This window comes from Gorilla gorilla, chromosome 9, assembly GCF_029281585.2.
Source record: "Gorilla gorilla gorilla isolate KB3781 chromosome 9, NHGRI_mGorGor1-v2.1_pri, whole genome shotgun sequence".
In the NCBI taxonomy this organism is placed as follows: Eukaryota; Metazoa; Chordata; class Mammalia; order Primates; family Hominidae; genus Gorilla; species Gorilla gorilla.
This window is the reverse complement of record NC_073233.2, coordinates 102,167,084-102,186,793: the sequence shown is the minus strand read 5'-3', so window position 1 is coordinate 102,186,793 and position 19,710 is coordinate 102,167,084. Positions and strand designations below refer to the sequence as shown.

The 19,710-nt window shown below is 38.0% G+C and overlaps 1 long non-coding RNA gene across 1 annotated transcript in view; it reads right to left on the bottom strand.

Moving 5' to 3' along the window:
- Positions 1-2,321: 2,321 nt before the first annotated feature.
- LOC129525478 (uncharacterized) overlaps positions 2,322-19,710 on the bottom strand; it is a 76,466-nt gene continuing 59,077 nt past the window's right edge. Inside the window, exons 4-5 of the long non-coding RNA XR_010129176.1 lie at positions 6,190-6,350; positions 2,322-4,538 (exon numbers count right to left, since the gene is read on the bottom strand). This is a non-coding gene — a long non-coding RNA (uncharacterized lncRNA). The remainder of the gene's footprint in view (positions 4,539-6,189; positions 6,351-19,710) is intronic.

Genomic DNA, 19,710 nt, shown 5'->3' with positions numbered 1-19,710 from the left:
TGTAAGCCAGTAGATTATGAGAAACCCTAAACTAAAAACCTTAAACCATAACTAAAACAGAAAGGCATAAATACAGCACCTGGGTTAGGGGAGGGAATGTGGCATGTACGCTACTTATCTTCCTTAAGGAATGACGTGTCCCATTCTCGGAAGTAGCATAGAACCACAAAAGCCTATGGAATCAGATATGTGAGTTTTGAAAAATCATTGTTCCATTTGCTTAAGATGGTCTAAAAATTGCAAATGTATTGTCTTTCTAGAAAATAGCAGCAGAGAAAAGTGAATAGCACTTTGATAGGCTTCATTTGATGACATTGCTGTCATGCCATCTCTGCCTGGTGGTGTTTATGGGGGAGAGCTTTCTCTCCCTTGGCTTCTTGTAAGAGGCATCCATCACACTTCCCCACCCTCACATTCAAACTCCTTAGGGGGAGGAGGAGTGATCTAAATTGTGATTATGGGATGAGGGGCTGTCAAAGTGTGGTCAGTACTGGCCTCTTCTTTTGGGGGGTCTACTCATCATTCCGGTTTGCTCCTTCATACTGTAAGTTTTTCAGGGGCAGGCTGCAATCAGGAGGCCTGAAGTTGCTTAGCACTGCCTGTGGCTGGGCAGGTAAGCTCTGTTTGAGGTTTAGGATTAGGAAGCCATATTTTTCATTATTAACTTTATCAGTAATAAAGCCAGTATTTGAATGCCCATCTGCTTTTTCTTCTCTATTTCTCAGTGGTTCCAAACTCAGATGGGAAAAAAGTAATGCTATTTATTTGGCCTGTCTCAAATTCCTACACAATTTTCCTCATTTGCCAGCAGATCTTGCTTGTCCATATTGGACTGAAGTCTTCCTGGTTTTCTATTAATTAATATCCCATTTATTAACAACTTTATTTTAATATTTTAGCCACGGATGATTATGAATTATTTATTAGAAATGGCAATTATTTGAAAATGATTTTAAAAGAGAAGTTTTCCTCCTCATTAGCAATATCTCACTGTCTAAGATTATGAGAAACAGTTATACCTTAGGGCAGTGTTTCCCAAACCATAAGTCAAAACTCATTCAGCCATAATAACAGTTTAATGGGTCATGACAGCACTTTAAAACAATAAAATAGAATAGAAACTATGAGACTATATCACACACGGAGGATTACTTAATGAATTTTTTGCTCTAGTTGTATTTGTGTTGAGTGTGTGTGTGTGTGTCTCGGTGGGGCGGTATTGGGTAACAACATAAAAAATATTTTGAGGCAAAAACAAGCTAGTGATTTTCTAATGAACTCACAAATAAGCAACATCCCACGGCCTCTTTTATTCTTAGGAATGGTTGTATGCTCGAGTTTTAATTAACAGCATACCAGTGACAGTGATGAATGTCCCTTCTAGATCTGGTTCATAAAAATCTGCCACACAGTTCTCTACTCTCCTTCTCTCCTCTGATATACCACCTGGAGTCTAAATACTGAGCCCAGAACAACTCTGGAAACTATATGTTGAAGATGGCCGTCTTCATCAATATGAATCTCTGAATGGTTGTGTGGAACAAACCCCTTTACCACCTCCCCTCCTCACCCCCAGCACCAATGGAACCCTATGAGAACAGGAAAAGACTTCTAATATGGTAAGCTACTCAGATTTGGGGGTAGAGAGGGTTACCTACTACAGCAGATAGTGTTACCTTAACAAATAAATAATTCTTAGTATTCTTGTAAAAGCCACTGTGCGCTCTTTAATTATTCAGGACCCCGGACAGTGACACAATAGTACCCCATCACCCACTCCCATGGACTAGGACTGTCAGGGTAAGCCTGCAAATTCTTGTAATGTATGGCAAGCCAGACTGATATCTCTCTTCACATGTCGCCTTACTGACACCAAGGCCATCATATTTATTGAGTGGGAGGAATATAAGTACCTTTGGTTGGAGTTTTCACAGTCAGATGAAAAGTGAGAAGACCACATTAAGTTGGGAGCCAGCATAAACAAAAACGTGAGATCAAGGGAACTAAGTGCACTTGGCTACAGTGAGCCCATTCATATTACTGGAGCACAAAGTTTCCATGCTGTATAAGGTAGCTATCACATTTCACAGATGAGGAAGCTAAAGCATGGAGAGGTCGAATCATTTACCTGAGATTTCACCGGGTCATGGCAGAGCCACAGTTGAACCTAGACAGCTTGAAGTTGTAGTCCCGGCTGCTAGCCATAATGCCCTAGATGGCTCATCTATTGTTAATGGCCTCAGCAGCATGCAGGATATTAGAAACAGTTGGCTTTCGATTACCAAGATATGGGGGCTGCTACTGGAATTCAGACGCTGGTATAAATTCCAACTTTACATTAATATATGTCTTTATTAAACTTAACTAGTTCATAATGCATACTTAGGAGGGAACACGGCATGGGGCAGGAGTAATAAACACTTTCTAGAAGAAGGCCCTCTTCTTCAAATGAAACCTCAGGCAAAAGCCCAATGTTTAACACAAACAGAAGCAGAGATGCCCTGGTTGGAGTAGAGATAGAGAGCCTGGGGCCCCATGCTGCTAGACAGCCACTCATACTAACCCTCCTCATGTTACCCAAGGCCTTTGTGGCACACAATTTAAAAACCACCAGTACAGAGGATAGAACATGAACACTTGGGTTAGACAAGCCTACCTGCTTGCTTGCTTGCTTCATCTTATTTACTCATTCATGTATTCATTGCTCAATAAATATTTATTGAAGACCATGTGCTGGGTGCACTGGTTTGAATCCTGGACCCACAGCTAATTAGCTGTATGATTTTAGCATCTTTCTTAGTCACATTGGGTTTTATTTGCTTTCTTTGAAAATATACCATACATAGTGATAACTGCCTCACAAACCTTCAGGATCACAAGAGAGAGCGGTGGCATATGTGGTATTCAGGGAGCTCCTGGCCCTTAGTGAATGCTCGCAGTGAATATTTGTTCCTTCTTCACTTCCTATGCTGATCTTCAAAGTATGATGTAATTCCGAGAAAAGTCATTTAAAAAATATATCTAGTACACGCACTCACACAAACACAGAAACATTTTTAAAACAGCTCTACATGTTCCCATTCCTTGTGGTATACTTTGTTTCAAACCTGTATGCAACTTTCAAAGTCTTCTTTGTTCCCCTCTCACCTTCAGCTTAATACCATTTCTCAATTCCTGTTCTTGGACACAGCAAGAAACCGCCCTTCCTACCAATCTTCTTCTCATTTTCTCAGTGTGAGCTTCCCCAGCTCATTCTCTCAGAATCTTCTCCAGATTAGCTGATCCCAGCTTCTCTGTTAGCATCTACTGAGCCACCCTTACTTAAAACAAAAAAAGCAATTTCCAGAGATTGAAAAAAAAATTACTTTTCTTTCCAGAACATCCAGCATCTTCCAGTTATCAGAGGATTTTGCCCTCATTTCTTCTGGGTAAAATGTGTTTCTTCAGTGCTGGTAGGAGACTAAACTTGGCCTGGCTTTGCAAATGGCCATTAATGTGGGGGGTTAGTACTAAACAGACTTTCAGCAGTTTCCCAAGGAATAGGAATTTTCAACTAGCAACCACTATTGGATTTTTAAACTTATATCATTCAAGTCAGCAAAGAAAACTATGCATTTCAAGTTTTCTCTAAGGCCAAACATTTCATTCATTAGACAGACCATATAATGGCCATGAATGGAGGCTCTGCAGCTAGACTGCCTGTATCCAAATCCCAGCTCTCTCTCATATTAGCTGTGTGAAAAACTAGCATTTTAATAGTGCCTGTTTCATCATACTCTTATAAAGTATAGTTACAATCATTTTAAATGGTTATTACATTGCTTCACATACAAAAAACACTGAATATATGTTATCTATTATTGTCGTTGTCATTATTTTAAAATAGTGCTCTGAAGAGTGTTTTCAGAGCTCTGGTAGTGGATGAGTAAACCTCAGGCAAATTATAAGAAATAAAACATTTGCCAGGGTCTATGTAGGAGAGAGAAAAATGAAAAAGACAAAGTCTTTACAGATTCCTTTAGCTCTCATCATGAAGCAGGAAGATTGTATTCACATCCTTGGATCTTTTCCTGCCCTCTCTCTAGCGATATGGTAGGCATACAATCATGATTGTAGAATAAGTGAAAGAGAATGGATGGAGGAATGAATGAATAAATGAATGGATGGGTAAGCAAATGAACAAACAAGCAGATCACTGGTAATGGAATAAACTAAGCAGTCATGTTCCTTTCCATAATCTTTGATGTTCATAATCTTTGAAGTATGATGATGTTTATCATACTTCACCTAAATACACAGGTCTGATGTACTCCATTCTCTTTCAAATGAAGAATCCTGTTGGTCACTATATATTGTCCCTCACCTTCCACCCACACAAACCAAAAATAGGGTTCTTGGCTTCCAGCTGTGCTTTCTGGGCTTCTTTGTGACTTTTCCTGGCATCCTCTTGGTCTGCTCCATCCTTGGCCTCTGCTTTCCAGGAAGACACAGCAGGAGCCCACGTGTCTGATATAGAAAAAAGCAGTCCTAGCACTGTCCTGGGAAGAAACAAAGACAGTGCTGTGAGAAACACATATTCACCCATCCAAACCCAAAGAATGGACTCGGAGACATGAAGAGTAGCCGAAGTGAGACTTTTGATGGGGGTCTTGCAAGATCGGGTGTCTGGTAGACAGGTACACCCTGGGCAGTTACAGCAGGTAATTTACCTCCTAGCATGCAAATCCCTCCCCCAGTTCCTCATTGGTCAAGTACTATGGGGTTACAATCTTCCTGGACGTCACCTAAGTTTAATCATCCCCCTTATAAGGTTATACCCTGGTCCCCTTCCTGCTTAAGCTTTGATTTCCCAATAACGAAACTTTCTTCCCTTTTATGGGCTGACCCCTCCTCTACATTCTGTTTACATATCGTGACCTTCTAGATGCATGCATGCTGTTTGTTACATCTGCAGGCTGGCTGCCAGTACTTAGATTTATCATGCCTTGAAAATGGACCATTTAAAATGTTTTCTCACAGGGCCTTGTGGCTCTGCTTTTCAGAAAGACTGGAGGACACTCATAGTCACAGGAAGACTAGGATATTCATGGGTAGCAGGCCTGAATTTTCTGGCAAGAACCCTTGGACTAAGGTTTCAAAAGGGAGAGAATTTCCATGCGAGGCTGTAGAGTGTTAGCATATCTGCTGGATATTTCTCTTGTGTATTGACTCAGGTAAGCCCCATTTTTCTAACATGGCAGTGACATGATGCACAATTTTCTAGTGGGATGAGACAGTGTACAGGATATAATTTCAGAATCTATCAGAGTGACCTGATACAGGGGTTTCCTTTAAGTTTTCCTAATGCACTGGAAGTGGAAAGGGGCAATGCTTGCAATTTGGTCAGATCCAGGTAGACAGTAACAATGCAGTTGAGCATAGAACACAGTGAATTCAAATTGTAGCAATTGTAACAACCTATGGCTATACTTAAGTATCTTATTTCTTTCAGTTGCCAAAGAGGAAGTGATAACTTAGCACAAGGTGTGAAAAAAGAGGAGTTGTCAATAACTGTATATCAAAGTGCTGTGTCAACTGTTGAGTGCTTCACTGTTGTGTTAATTTAATGGCATTTATTTTTATTTATACAATTTTTCAATGATGAAAATCTAGTATGTAGAGTTACCTACGTGACTGACAAGCCCAGTCAAAGTTACTTTGACACACTGACTCCCAGCATAAGAGGGATCAATGTAAAGTCCTATTCTTAGATCCAAAGATCAATTGCACAAATGAGGCAATAAATTACAGCTATTTGGAGAGCTGTCTTAGGCTGAATCTGGATTTGAATCTCACTTCTACCACTTATAGTATTGAGCAAACTATTAGACCTCTATGAGCCTCAGTTTCTTCATCTGTAATATTTGGTCAATTATACTAGCCTTGAAGAATTACTTAAGGATTCTGTAAATTAACTCTTATTAAGTGCCTGGAACTTTAGTAAATGGTCAATTATTTATCATCCCTCCCTCTACCCTACACTGGGCAGAGGATCCTCTAGGACATCCCAAGCAGAGGGCCTCCGGAGCTCCGAGAGAGGTCACACTCTTGTTTTTCAATCTCTATATCAAAGACAAGGTGAAGGGAAGCAGGAGCCTGTCTCATCTCCATTTCAGGATGTGTTTTGTTTCACTTCCCCCTAATAATTACCTGACTTAGGATTTTGATGCTTGGCCATTGTTCGGCCTATTTTCTGTTTCCATCCTGATTCTTTACCTCTCTCTCCACAATATTCTTCCTGATGTGACTTGGTATTTAGGTATTTACTGGGGACAATATTCTTCCTGATATCTCCTTGGTATTTGTCTCTCCTTGGGGAGAAAGTTGAGATAAGGTAATCAGCCCTTAGGACTAATGCTAATATTGCTTTAGTGATTCCTTGCAATAAGGTCGTTAAGCTTGTTTTAATGTTACCTTTAATAACTTCCTCTCCTGTAGCAAAAAGAAGCAAAAAATGATGATGGTGGCAGTGGAGAGGGTGTGAGTTGTCAGGAAGAAAGAAAAAAAAGAAAATAGAATTGTAGCATAGGTATAGTAGATATGGAATTTTGTAACTTCTATAAGTGCAATGATAGAAAATATAGGCAATTTAAATCCACAAACAACTATAGCTTGAATTACATTTTTCTCTATAAAACTTTTACTCAGACCACATAAAAGGGTTCATCATAGATACGTATTCCAAAGAATGCATGTAGTGAGGCATTGTATGGCACAGGGGGAAGTATGGGGGATTGAAAATTGAAGGCTTGGGTTCCAGCTGTGGCTTTGCCATTGACTATCTGTGTGACCTCAGGTAATTTACTCTCTCTGGGCCTCAGACTTCTCATCTGTAAATTAGCAATAGTATTACCTAACTGTCAGTGTGTGAAGATTAAATGAGAGAATGTGTACAAATTTCCTGGCACTGTGAACAGACCCCTTTACGGGTCCTAGCACCTTTATTAATAAATTCAGGAAAATGCAACCTGCCTTGAGGACCACAGTGCTTCTAAAAATGAGGACAGGCTTTGAAATAGCCCTACAAATGTAAAGTGTTCTTGGGTTCAACACAGGAAGGTCAGCTGACTCATAGCCCGTAATCAGCAAATGTCTAATGAGAGTAATGATGAGATGGCAGAATCTGGAGAGCTTTTGAATTGGTATCCCTGAGAAGTGTGAGCTTTGTAAAGAGTTCCCTAGTACCTTTGCTGATGTCTGCTTCATTTGAATTTACATTCAGGTGATCGCAAAACCTCAAAGTGAAGTTGTGAGCTTGACAATAGTTTATCGTGCTATGCTTAACCAAGTTAAAAACCATCCTTTTGGTTTCTGATTTTGTGGAAAAACAGGAAGCACCATGGATCTGCAGGGGCTTGGGCCTGAGGCTCCAGCATGAGAAACATGGGCATAAATGGCATAGAAATTAAATTTTGAGGCCTGGGGATCCCATAGTGTCAGGGAGAAGGCTAGACTTGTACCTGTGCTTATACCTGGCACAAAGTTGGTACTGAATGAATATTTGTGCCACGAAAGAAAAAAAGAAAGCAAAATCTGAGCTAACGAGGATGCAGTGCACTCTCTGAGAAATCAGTAGAGCTGAGTTTCATGAATTTTATAATTTTATAAATACTGTATTTAAAAATAACTAGATCTAGAGCATGGCCAACCAATTTGGCAATTTTATTTATAATAATGGCCACAGTTTATTAAACACTATGTAAAAGTCCAGCACTATACTAAGAACTTTACAAATATTATTAAATTTAATACTACAACCCTGTGTCAAACCAAACCCCTATTGGTTACCCACAATTTAGCCATAACCTACCTCTTACTTGGTAACAAAAGCCTGATTTTTTTTTTTCTGAGCTGCAACGTTCCCAACCCAGGATATGAATTCTGGTTGGTCTAAACCAATAATGATAACAATTCCCCAATCTCCCAGCTCTTTTCTAAAGAGTTGTCATATGCCCTGTTTCTGGCTAACAGGAAGTCTAGTACAGAGACCACAGAGAATCCTTCTATTTTCTTGATAAAAGGAAAGATATGGTTTCTTTGAATATAAATATGATATCTGGAGCTACATCAGCCATTCTGCAAACATGAGGCAATAAGAATGAGGCAAAGGTCAAAAGAACTGGGAGATAGCATTGAGGTACTAATTCAACACAGCTAGCCACCATTTGCAGAGCTCTCGTTAAGTAAGAGAAACCATGCTTCTTTCTGTTTAAGCCACTGAAGTCATATTGCTTTACTTGGAACCAAATGATGCAAACTCTGTGTTATAGAATACTATCATTCTCATTTTTTAGATAGAAAAATAGATTTAAGTAAGTAGCCAACATTACACAAGTGGTAAATTGTAGTATTAAATTCAAGTCTAGCTTTATTCAAATTTAAAGCCTATCTTCTCAACCACTATGCTGTGTTTAAACTATCAGTATTGTTAATCTAATGTATGTTTTTGATCTCCTGTGAATTCTAAAAGATAGAAAAATGTAGGGCAGCAGAAAAAGAGGAAAAAGCAAGTTCCCACAGACTTTGCTGTGGAGTTTGGGCCTTTTCGAATCTGGAATGCTGATCTCCAGGAAGAGGCTGGAATGGTCCTGCAGACTTCCTTGGTATCACATCTGGAAGTTTCTCCAGCAGCAGAAGGAGACAGGGGGTGCCCACATGGTATCATATTTGGAAGTTCCTCCAGCAGCAGAAGGAGAGAGGGGGTGCTCACATGGGGTGAGGTCAGAGAGTCAGCAACTAGGATTGAGGTTTTGGGGTGCAGGCTTTGCTGGCTTGGTGAGGAAATATTAAGCAATGCTGGAGAGCTAGCCACGGAGCTAGATAGAGACTCAGCCTTAATACTGACTTAATGGGCATTGGCCGTGTGCCTATGTCTCCTGCACATAGTTAGGAAGCATGGCAACTCAGAAAAGATGCAACAGGAGCCAGGGAATGCCACTCGCTTGTAGCATGCTTATCACGTAAGCAGAAAGAAGGGAGGATCTGCCTGAAAAACATACTCAAAGATGCATATCTAGGGGCAAGACACTTTGGGTCTGCCTAACGGTTATGGAAAACAACTGAATCTTGCACTCCCAGGATTTTCCAAAGAAGGGTAATGATACATTCACTCAACCCTAAGTCTACTGCACTGGAAAACAAAAATGAATAGGTTTCTGTACAATGTGCCAAATGTTGAATTGGACACTTTATGTATCTTATTTAATTTTTACTACAACCCAGGAAGGTAATTGTGTTAATATTCTTAAGTTGTCAATTTTTAAAAAATTGAACCACAGGGACATTAAGTAACTTTTGCAGGATGCACAGCTAGAAAATGATGCAGTTGGAATTCCAGCCTAAGTCTGTTTTGAAAGCCCAGGCTGCACCACACCAACTCCAAGGAAGCTCAGGGTAGAAGGAAACAGATGACATATGTTTCTTCTATACTACAGAGAGAAGGCAATTAATATGTAATCCCAACAGTTTGGGAGGCTGAGGCAGGAGGATCACTTAAGGCCAGGAGTTCGAGACCAGCCTAAGCAACATAGCAAGATCCCATCTCTACAAAAAATAAAAAAAATTAACTGGGCATGGTTATGTGAGCCTGTAGTCCCAGCTCCTAGGAAAGCTGAGATGAGATGATTGCTTGAGCCCAGGAGTTTGAGGCTGCAGTGAGCCATGATCGTGCCATTGCCCTCCAGCTTGGGTGATAGAATGAGACCCTTTTCAAAAAAAAGAAAAAAGAAAAGAATTCAGGAGCTCAGTTTGCAAATGTTGAGTGAGTGGTATCAGCAAGATATTCAGATAAAGGTATCCAAGAAACTCCTCTTTTTATAAGAATTTGGGTATTGGCCAGGAACCACAGGCTGAAATCCTAACATGGTTGTCATCAGTATAGAGAATTATTGATTCTAATAGCGTAACAGAGGTTTAAGGGTGAGAATATCTATTGAGAGGAGAAGTGGGCTGTATTAATGAGTTTACTAATGTGGATGCTATTATATCTCAGTGAACCACACTTCCCAGTATTCATGCTCTTGTGAAGTTTTTCCCTTTGCACCTGGCCTGGCCCTGTGACCTGCTTTAAGCAATAAAATGCTGAGACTGTGATACTCTGAAAGTCTAGGACTAACCCTTAACAAAGGCCAGCAGCTCTACTTCGGTGCTCAGGCTCTGAGGGAAGCCAGATGTTATTCAGGAAATCTGAACATCCTGTGAAAAGTACAACCCAGTCATGTGAAAAGGCCATACAGACAACTAAGGCTGTCCTTAGAGAGCCTAACATTAAGATAGACTAACATTCTATCTTTCAGTTCCTATCATTCTTAGCTCTGCTGGTCAACAGACGCAGCTGTGTTCCTCGTCAACAAACAGCAACAACTGCCTGCCATGTGAGTGAGAACATCTTGGGATTTGATCTTCCAGCCCCCATTGAGCCATGCCAGTCGATGCAATCAATGTAGGGCAGAGATGAGTTCACTCCACTAAGCTCTGCTCAAATTTCAGAATCACGAGCAGATAACTAGAATGGTGGTATTTTTTAAGCCATTAAGTTTCGGAGTTCAAGATACAGAATAAATACCCAAAACAAGTATGTACCTTGACTGATATGTATATGAGCCTGTTTATCTCCATAGATACATGCTTGCCTGAGGCTATTATTTTTTCCTTTTGAAGACTCTTAGAAACAGAACCAGAAGATAATTGGAGATTCAGGAAGATGAAACCTCTCAAAAGCTGTGATCAGTTTGTTTTATATTTTAAAATATAGCCTGTTATTTATAGGTCATGGTTTAGCATCCTGATGTTCCCTTTCAAAGTGCTAACATCTAAAAATATGTATTTTGTAGGAAATGAAATTATATATATCAGTTTCATTAATGTTCACATCCTTTAGTTTCCAGGGGAATTATGAAGAATTTTTAAAAGAAGCAAAGAAATGAAAACAAAACAAGACTTTCAAAGGAGCAAAGGGCTTAACCTGCCTCCATTTACAAGATGTTTCACTGAACTTCTATGTGTGTGACTCACATTTTGTTGTATTTGACTAACATTCTATCTTTCAGTTCCTATAATTCTTTCAGTTCACCTGGCAACCTGAAATATTTATTATGTCTCATCGTATCAGTCATGTTTAATTATATAGCAGTATGGCCTCAGTGAAAAAAGACACACATGATACAGCCTGACTTCCAATTCTGGTTTGACCTAATCTCCTTACCATGAAACTAAGAAAATGTTCTCTGAACCGCATTGCTGTTAGATGGGGGAAAAAATATTGTCAGGCTGCACGTGGTTGCCCGTGCCTGTAAGCTATGATTGCACTACTGCACTTCAGCCTGAAAGACACAGCAAGACCCAGTTTCTTAAAAAACAAGAAAGTATTGCCTAGAGATACATTTTCAAAACCATAGCCACTATCTGTAGGCAGCTACTAAGAATGTGAAATGTGACTCCTCTGAATTGAGATGCTCTGTAAGTGTAAAATACACACTTGATTTCAAAGATTTAGTATGAAAAAGATATAAAATACTTAATTAATAATTTTATATTAATTATATGTTGATATAATTTGGATATATTAGATTAAATGAAATATATTAGAATTAATTTCAGTGGGGCATGGTGGCTCCTGCCTGTAATCTCAGTGAGTGGGGAGGCTGAGACAGGAGGATCACTTGAGCCCAGGAGTTTGAGGCTGCAGTGAACTATGATCACACCACTGCACTCCAGCTTGGGCAAAAGAGCAAGGCCCTATCTCTAAAACAAATAAATAAATAAAATTAATTTTATCTGTTTCTTCTTTTACTTTTTTAATGTGGCTATTAGAAAATTTAAAATTACATATGTGGTTCACCTTTGTGGCTCACATTATATTTGTACTGGGTAATACTAGTCTAGAGCACTAGGCTAAAGGTACAAATAGAGATGCAGAATTATACATTCAGGCTGATACTACTACAAAAATATCAGGAGATTTCACATTAACTGACCCCCTTATCGTGGCCTGACAATCTTCGTGGCTTCAGTGGCTATACCACACAGTTCCATTCTGATTAAACTATTAACCCCACCAGTGGCTCCATCACCTTCCCAAAAGCACTTCTATTCCTACTATGAGGAAATCGAAAGCCATCAGAGAGGGACTTTATCAACTTCCACAAAAAACCTACAAATGTATTTTTAAAACATTGTTAAAAGATCATTAACTGTCTATGCAAAAATAATGCACTGGGGAGTTTGTAACATATGATGAAGTAAAATATGACAATAATAACACAGGGCTGGGAAGGGGAAAATGGAAGTATTCTCTTGGAAGGTTCTTATACCATAATAATATCACTTGAAGACAGACATTGATGAGTTAAAGATGTATACTACAATGGAGAAAGGATAGTCTTATCAACAAATGGTGTTGAAACGACTGGATATACATATTGAAAAAAAACCTTTGAACTTTATCTCACAACATACACAAAAATGACCTTGAAATGAATCAAACCAGACTATAAAAGCTCATGTTATAAAACTGTCAGGAAAATATAGGAGAAAATCTTTGCAACCTTGTGGTATGCAAAAATATCCTAGGTAGGCAGATCATAAAAGAAAAGGTTGATAAATTAACCTTTATCAAAATAAAAATTTTGACTCTTTGAAAGGTACCATTTAGAAAATATATAAAGTAAGCCTATAGGCTAAGAAAAAGTATTTACAATACATATATCTCTGACAATGAACTTGTATACTAATTAAGTAATTTTTTATTTTTTTATTTCAATAGTTTTGGGGGGAACAGGTGGTGTCTGGTTGCATGGAAAAATTCTTTAGTGGTGATTTCCGAGATTTTGATGCATCTGTCACCTAAGCAGTGTACACAGTATCCAATGTGTAGTGTTTTATCCCTCACCCCCTCCCATCCTTCCCTCCAAGTCCTCAAAGTCTCCATTATATCATTCTTATGCCTTTGCATCCTCATAACTTAGCACCTACTTATAAACAAAAACAGACGATATTTGCTTTTCCATTCCTGAGTTACTTCACTTAGAATGGTCTCCAACTCCATCCAGGTTGCTGTGAATTCCATTATTTCATTACTTTTTACGACTGAGTAGTATTCCATGGTATGTATGTGTGGGTATATACATACCACATTTTCATTATCCACTTGTTAATTGATGGGCATTTAGGTTGGTTCCATATTTTTGCAGTTGTGAATTGCAGTTATGAATTTTGCAGTTGTGAAACATGCATGGGCAAGGGTCTTCTTCATATAATGACTTCTTTTCCTCGGGGTAGATACCCAGTAGTGGGACTGCTGGATCAAATGGTAGTTCTACTTTTAGTCCTTTAAAGAATCTCCATACTGTTTTCCATAGTGGTTGTACTAGTTTACACTCCCACCAGCAGTGTAAGTATTCCCTTTTTCACCACATCCATGCCAACATCTGTTTTTTTTTTGTTGTTTGTTTGTTTTTGTTTTTTTAATGATACATGTGCAGAACGTGCAGGTTTGTTACACAGTTATACACATGCCATGGTGGTTTGCTGCACCCATCAACCCATCACCTACATTAGGTATTTCTCCTAATGCTATCCCTCCCCAGCCCCTCACCCCCTGACAGACCATGGTGTGTGATGTTCCACTCACACATGTCCATGTGTTCTTATTGTTCAACTCCTACTATGAATGAGAACGTGTGGTGTTTGGTTTTCTGTTCCTGTGTTAGTTTGCTGAGAATGATGGTTTCCAGCTTCTTCCATGTCCCTGCAAAGGACATGAACTCATCCTTTTTTATGGCTACATAATATTCTATGGTATATATGTGCCACGTTTTCTTTATCTAGTCTATCATTGATGGGCATTTGGGTTGGTTCCAAGTCTTTGCTATTGTGAATAGTACTGCAATAAACATATGTGTGCATGTGTCTTTATAGTAGAATGATTTATAATCCTTAGAGTATCTACCCAGGAATGGGGTTGCTGGGTCAAATGGTATTTCTGGTTCTAGATCCTTCAGAAATTGCCACACTGTCTTCCACAATGGTTGAACTAATTTACACTCCCACCAACAGTGTAAAGCATTCCTATTTCTCCACATCCTCTCCAGCATCTGTTGTTTCCTGACTTTTGAATGATCGCCATTCTAACTGGCGTGAGATGGTATCTCATCGTGGTTTTGATTTGCATGTCTCTAATGACCAGTAATGATGAGCTTTTTTTCATATGTTTGCTGGCTGCATAAATGTCTTCTTCTGAGAAGTGTCTGTTCATATCCTTCATGTACTTTTTGATGGGGTTGTTTGTTTTTTTCTCATACATTTGTTTAAGTTCCTTGTAGATTCTGGATATTAGCCCTTTGTAAGATGGATAGATTGCAAAATTTTTCTCCCATTCTGTAGGCTGCCTGTTCACTCTGATGATAGTTTCTTTTGCTGTGCAGAAGCTCTTTAGTTTAATTAGATCTCATTTGTCAATTTTGGCTTTTGTTGCCATTGCTTTTGGTGTTTTAGTCATGAAGCCTTTAACCATGCCTATGTCCTGAATGGTATTGGCTAGGTTTTCTTCTAGGATTTTTATGGTTTTGGGTCTTATGTTTAAGTCTTTAATCCATCTTGAGTTAATTTTTGCATAAAGTGTAAGGAAGGGGTCCAGTTTCAGATTTCTGCATATGGCTAGCCAGTTTTCCCAACACCATTTATTAAATGGGGAATTCTTTCCCTGTTGCTTGTTTTTGTCAGGTTTGTGAAAGATCAGATGGTTGTAGATGTGTGGCATTATTTCTGAGGGCTCTGTTCTGTTCCATTGGTCTATATATCTGTTTTGGTACCAGTACCATGCTGTTTTGGTTACTGTGGCCTTGTAGCATAGTTTGAAGTCAGGTAGCATGATGCCTCCAGATTTGTTCTTTTTGCTTAGGATTGTCTTGGCTATGTGGGCTGTTTTTTGGTTCCATATGAAATTTAAAATAGTTTTTTCTAATTCTGTGAAGAAAGTCGGTGGTAGCTTGATGGGGATAGCACTGAATTTATAAATTACTTTGGGCAGTATGGCCATTTTCACAATATTGATTCTTCCTATCCATGAACATGGAATGTTTTTCAATTTGTTTGTGTCCTCTCTTGTTTCCTTGAGCAGTGGTTTGTAGTTCTTGAAGTGGTCCTTCACATCCCTTGTAAGTTGTATTCCTAGGTATTTTATTATTTTTGTAGCAGTTGTGAATAGGAGTTCACTCATGATTTGGCTGTTTGTCTATTATTGGTGTATAGGAATGCTTGTGATTTTGCACATTGATTTTGTATCCTGAGAGTTTATTTTTTATTTTTAAATTATGGCCATTCTTGCAGGAGTAAGTTGGTATCTCATTGTGGTTTTGATTTGCATTTGCCTGATAATTAGTGATGTTGAGCAGTTTTTCATATGTTTATTGGCCATTTGTATATCTCCTTTTGAGAACTGTCTATTTACGTCTTTTGCCCATTTTTTGATAGGATTATGTTTATGTTTTTTTCTTGCTGATTTGTTTGTGTTCTTTGTAGAGTCTGGGTATTAGTCCTTTGTTGGATGCATAGTTTGTGAAAATTTTCTCCTGCTCTATGGATTGTCTGTTTACTCTGCTGATTGTTTCCTTTACTGTGCAGAAAAGCCTTTTAGTTTAATTATGTCCCATCTATTTATTTATTTATTATTATTATTTTTTGCATTTGCTTTTGGGTTCTTTTCTTTGCCTAAGCCAGTGTCTAGAAGAGTTTTTCCAATTCTGTCTTCTAGAATGTTTTTAGTTTTAGGTCTTAGATTTAAGTCTTTGATCCATCTTGAGTTGATTTTTGTATAGGGTGAGAGATAAATATCTTGCTTCATTCTCCAACATGTGGCTTGCCAATTATCCCAGTACCATTTGTTGAAGAGGGTTTTCTTTCCCCAATTGATGTTTTTGTTTGCTTTGTTGAAGATCAATTGGTTGTAAGCATTTGCCTTCATTTTTGGATTCTCTATTCTGTTCCACTGGGCTACATGTCTATTTTTATACCAGTACCATGCTGTTTTATACCACTACCATGCCTTGTGGCATAGTTTGAGGTCAGGTAATGTGATGCCTCCAGATTTGTTCTTTTTGCTTAGTCTTGTTTCTGTTATGTGGGCTCTTTTTTGGTTCCATATACATTTTAGGATTGTTTTTTCTAGTTCTGTGAAGAATGATGATGGTACTTTGATGGGAATTGCATTGAATTTGTAGATTGCTTTTGGCAGTATGCCCATTTTCACAATATTGATTGTACCCATCCATCAGCATGGGACGTGTTTCCATTTGTTTGTGTCATCTATGTTTTCTTTAAGCAGTGTTTAGCAGTTTTCCTTGTAGAGATCTTTCACCTCCTTGGTTAGGTATATTCCTAAAGTGGTGTGTGTGTGTGTGTGTGTATGGAGCTGTTGTAAAATGGGTTGAGATTTTGATTTGATTCTCAGCTTGGTCATTGTTGGTGTATAGCACTGCTACTGATTTGTGTACATTGGTTTTGTATCTTGAAACTTTACCAAAATTCACTTATCAGATGTGAGCTTTTTGGATGAATCTTTAGTGTTTTCTAGGTATATGATCATGTCATTGGTAAACAGTGAGAGTTTGACTTCTTCTTTACTGATCTGGGTGTGCTTTATTTCTTTCTCTTGTCTCATTGTTATGGCTAGGACTTCCAGTATAATGCGGAATAGCAGTGGTGAAAGTGAGCATCCTTGTCTTGTTCCAGTTCTCAGAAGGAATGCTTTCAACGTTTTTTCCATTCAGTGAAATGTTGGCTGTGGGTTTGTCATAGATGGGTTTTATTACCTTGAGGTATGTCCCTTCTATGCCAATTTTGCGGAAGGTTTTGATCATAAAAGGATGCTGGATTTTGTCAAATGCTTTTTCTGCATCTATTGAGATCATATGATTTTTGTTTTTAATTCTGTTTACGTGCTGTGTCATATTTATTCACTTGGGTATGTTAAACCATCCCTTCATCCCTGGTATGAAATTACTCGATCATGGTGTGTTCTTTTTTTGATATGCTGTTGGATTTCATTAGCTAGAGTTTTGTTGAGGATTTTGTTCTCAAAAAATATTGAGCATCTGTGTTCCTCACTGATATTGGTCTGTAATTTTCTATTTTTATTATGTCTTTTTCTGGTTTTCAAATTAGGACGATACTGGCTTCATAGAATGATTTAAGGAGGATTTCCTCTTTTTCTGTCTTTTGAAATAGTTTCAGTAAGATTGGTACCAGTTCTTCTTTCAATGCCTGATAGAATTCAGTTATGAATCCATCTGGTCCTGGACTTTTTTTATTGGCAATTATTTTATTACTGTTTCAATATCTCTACTTGCTATTGGTCTGTCCAGAGTTTCTATTTCTTCTTGATTTAATCTAGGAGGGTTGTATATTTCCAGGAATTTATCCATTTCCTCTAGATTTTCTAGTTTGTGTGTGTGTAATGGTGTTCATAGTAGCCTTGAATGATCTTTTGTATTTCCGACATATCAGCTGTAATATTTCCCATTTCATTTCTAATTGAGCTTATTTAGGTGTTCTTCTCTCTTCTTTTCTTGGTTAATCTCACTAATAGTTTATCAATTTTGTTTATATTTTCAAAGAACTAGCTTTCTGTTTCATTTGTCTTTTGTATTTTTTTAAATTTCAATTTCATATAATTCTGTTCTGATCTTTGTAATTTCTTTTATTCTGGTGGGTTAGGGTTTGGTTTGTTCTTGTTTCTCTGCTTCCTTGATGTGTGACATTAGATTGTCTATTTGTGCTCTTTCAGACTTTCTGATATAGGCATTGAATGCTATGAGCTTTCTTCTTAGCACTGCTTTTGCTTTATTCCAGAGGTTTTGATAGGTTGTGTCACTATTATCATTTAGTTCAAAGAAATTTTAAATTTCCATTTGATTTCATTGTTGACCCAAAGACTATTGAGGAGCAGATTATTTAATTTCCATATATTTGTATAGTTTGGGGGGTTTCTTTTGGAGTTAATTTCCAGTTTCATTCCACTGTGGTCTGAGAGGGTACTTGATATAATTTAGATTTTCTTCAATTTATTGAGACTTGTTTTGTGGCCTATCATATGGTTTATCTTGGAGAATGTTCCATGTGCTGATGAAAAGAACGTATATTCTGCAGTTATTGGGTAGAATGCACTGTAAATATCTGTTAAGTCCATTTGTTCTAGGGTATGATTTAAGTCCATGGTTTCCTTGTTTACTTTCTGTCTTGATGACCTAGCTGGTGCTGTCAGTGGAGTATTGAAGTCCCCACTATTATTATGTTGCTGTCTATCTCATCTCTTCGGTCTAGCAGTAATTGTTTTATAAATTTGGGACCTCCAGTGTTAGGTGCATATATATTTAGAATTATGATATTTTCCCGTTGGACTGATTTTTTCATCATTATATAATGTCCCTCTTTGTCTTTTAAAATTGTTGTTGCTTTAAAGTCTGTTTTGTCTGATATAAGAATAGCTACTCCTGCTCACTTTTGGTTTCCATTTGCATGAAATATCTTTTCTCATCCATTCACCTTAAGTTTACTTGAGTTCTTATGTGTTAGGTGAGTTTCTTGATTATTTAATAAGTAACACCATTTAGCTAAAGATAATATCAATCTCTATCTCATACCCACAAAATAAACACTAGATAGACAAAAAACCTAAATATGAAAATCAAAACGTTAAAGATTTTAAAAGAGCACATAATAGCCAAAACCAGACAAAGACACAGCAAGAAAAAAGAAAAACCCTACAGGCCAGTATTCCTGATGAATATTAAAGCAATAATACTAAACCTAACATTAGCAAACTGAATTCAACAGCTCATTGAAAGGATCATACACCATGACTAAGTGGATTTATACCTGGAATGCAAGGACTGTTTAGTATACAAAAATCAATACATGTACTATACCTCATTAACAAAATAAAAGACAAAAACTACATGGTCATCTCAATCAATACAGAGAAAGCATTTAACAAAACTCAAACCCCTTTCATGATAAAAAACAACAACAACAACAACACTCAACCAACAAGGAATAGAAAAAAATCTACCTCTGGACCAGTCATGGAGTCTCATGCATGTAATTCTAGCACTTTGGGAGGCTAAGGTGGGGAGAACACTTGAGGCCAAGAGTTCAAGACCATTCTAAGCAAGACAGTGAGATACTGTCTCTCCAAAAAAATTTTTTAAGTAGCCAGACACAGGGTGCATGCCTGTAGTCCCAGCTACTAAGGAGGCTAAGGCAAGAGGACAACTTGAGCCCAGGAGTTCAAGGCTGCAGTGAGCTATTATTATGTCACTGCACTCCAGCCTGGATAACAAAGTGGGACCCTATCTCTTTAGGAAAAAAGAAGACCTTAACATAATAAAAGTCATATATAAAAATTCCACAGCAAACATGATACTCAACAGAGAAAGCTTTCCTCCTAGTCAAGGAACAAGACAAATAAGTCCACTCTTGCCACTACTATTCAATATGGTACTGGATGTTCTGGTAGAGTAACTCAACAAGAAAAAAAAAAAAGGAATACAAATTGTAAAAGAAGACATAATCTTATATATAAAAAACCCTAAAGAGTACACACACACACACACACACACACACACACACACACACAGTAGAACTAATAAATTTAATAAAGTTGCAGAATACAAA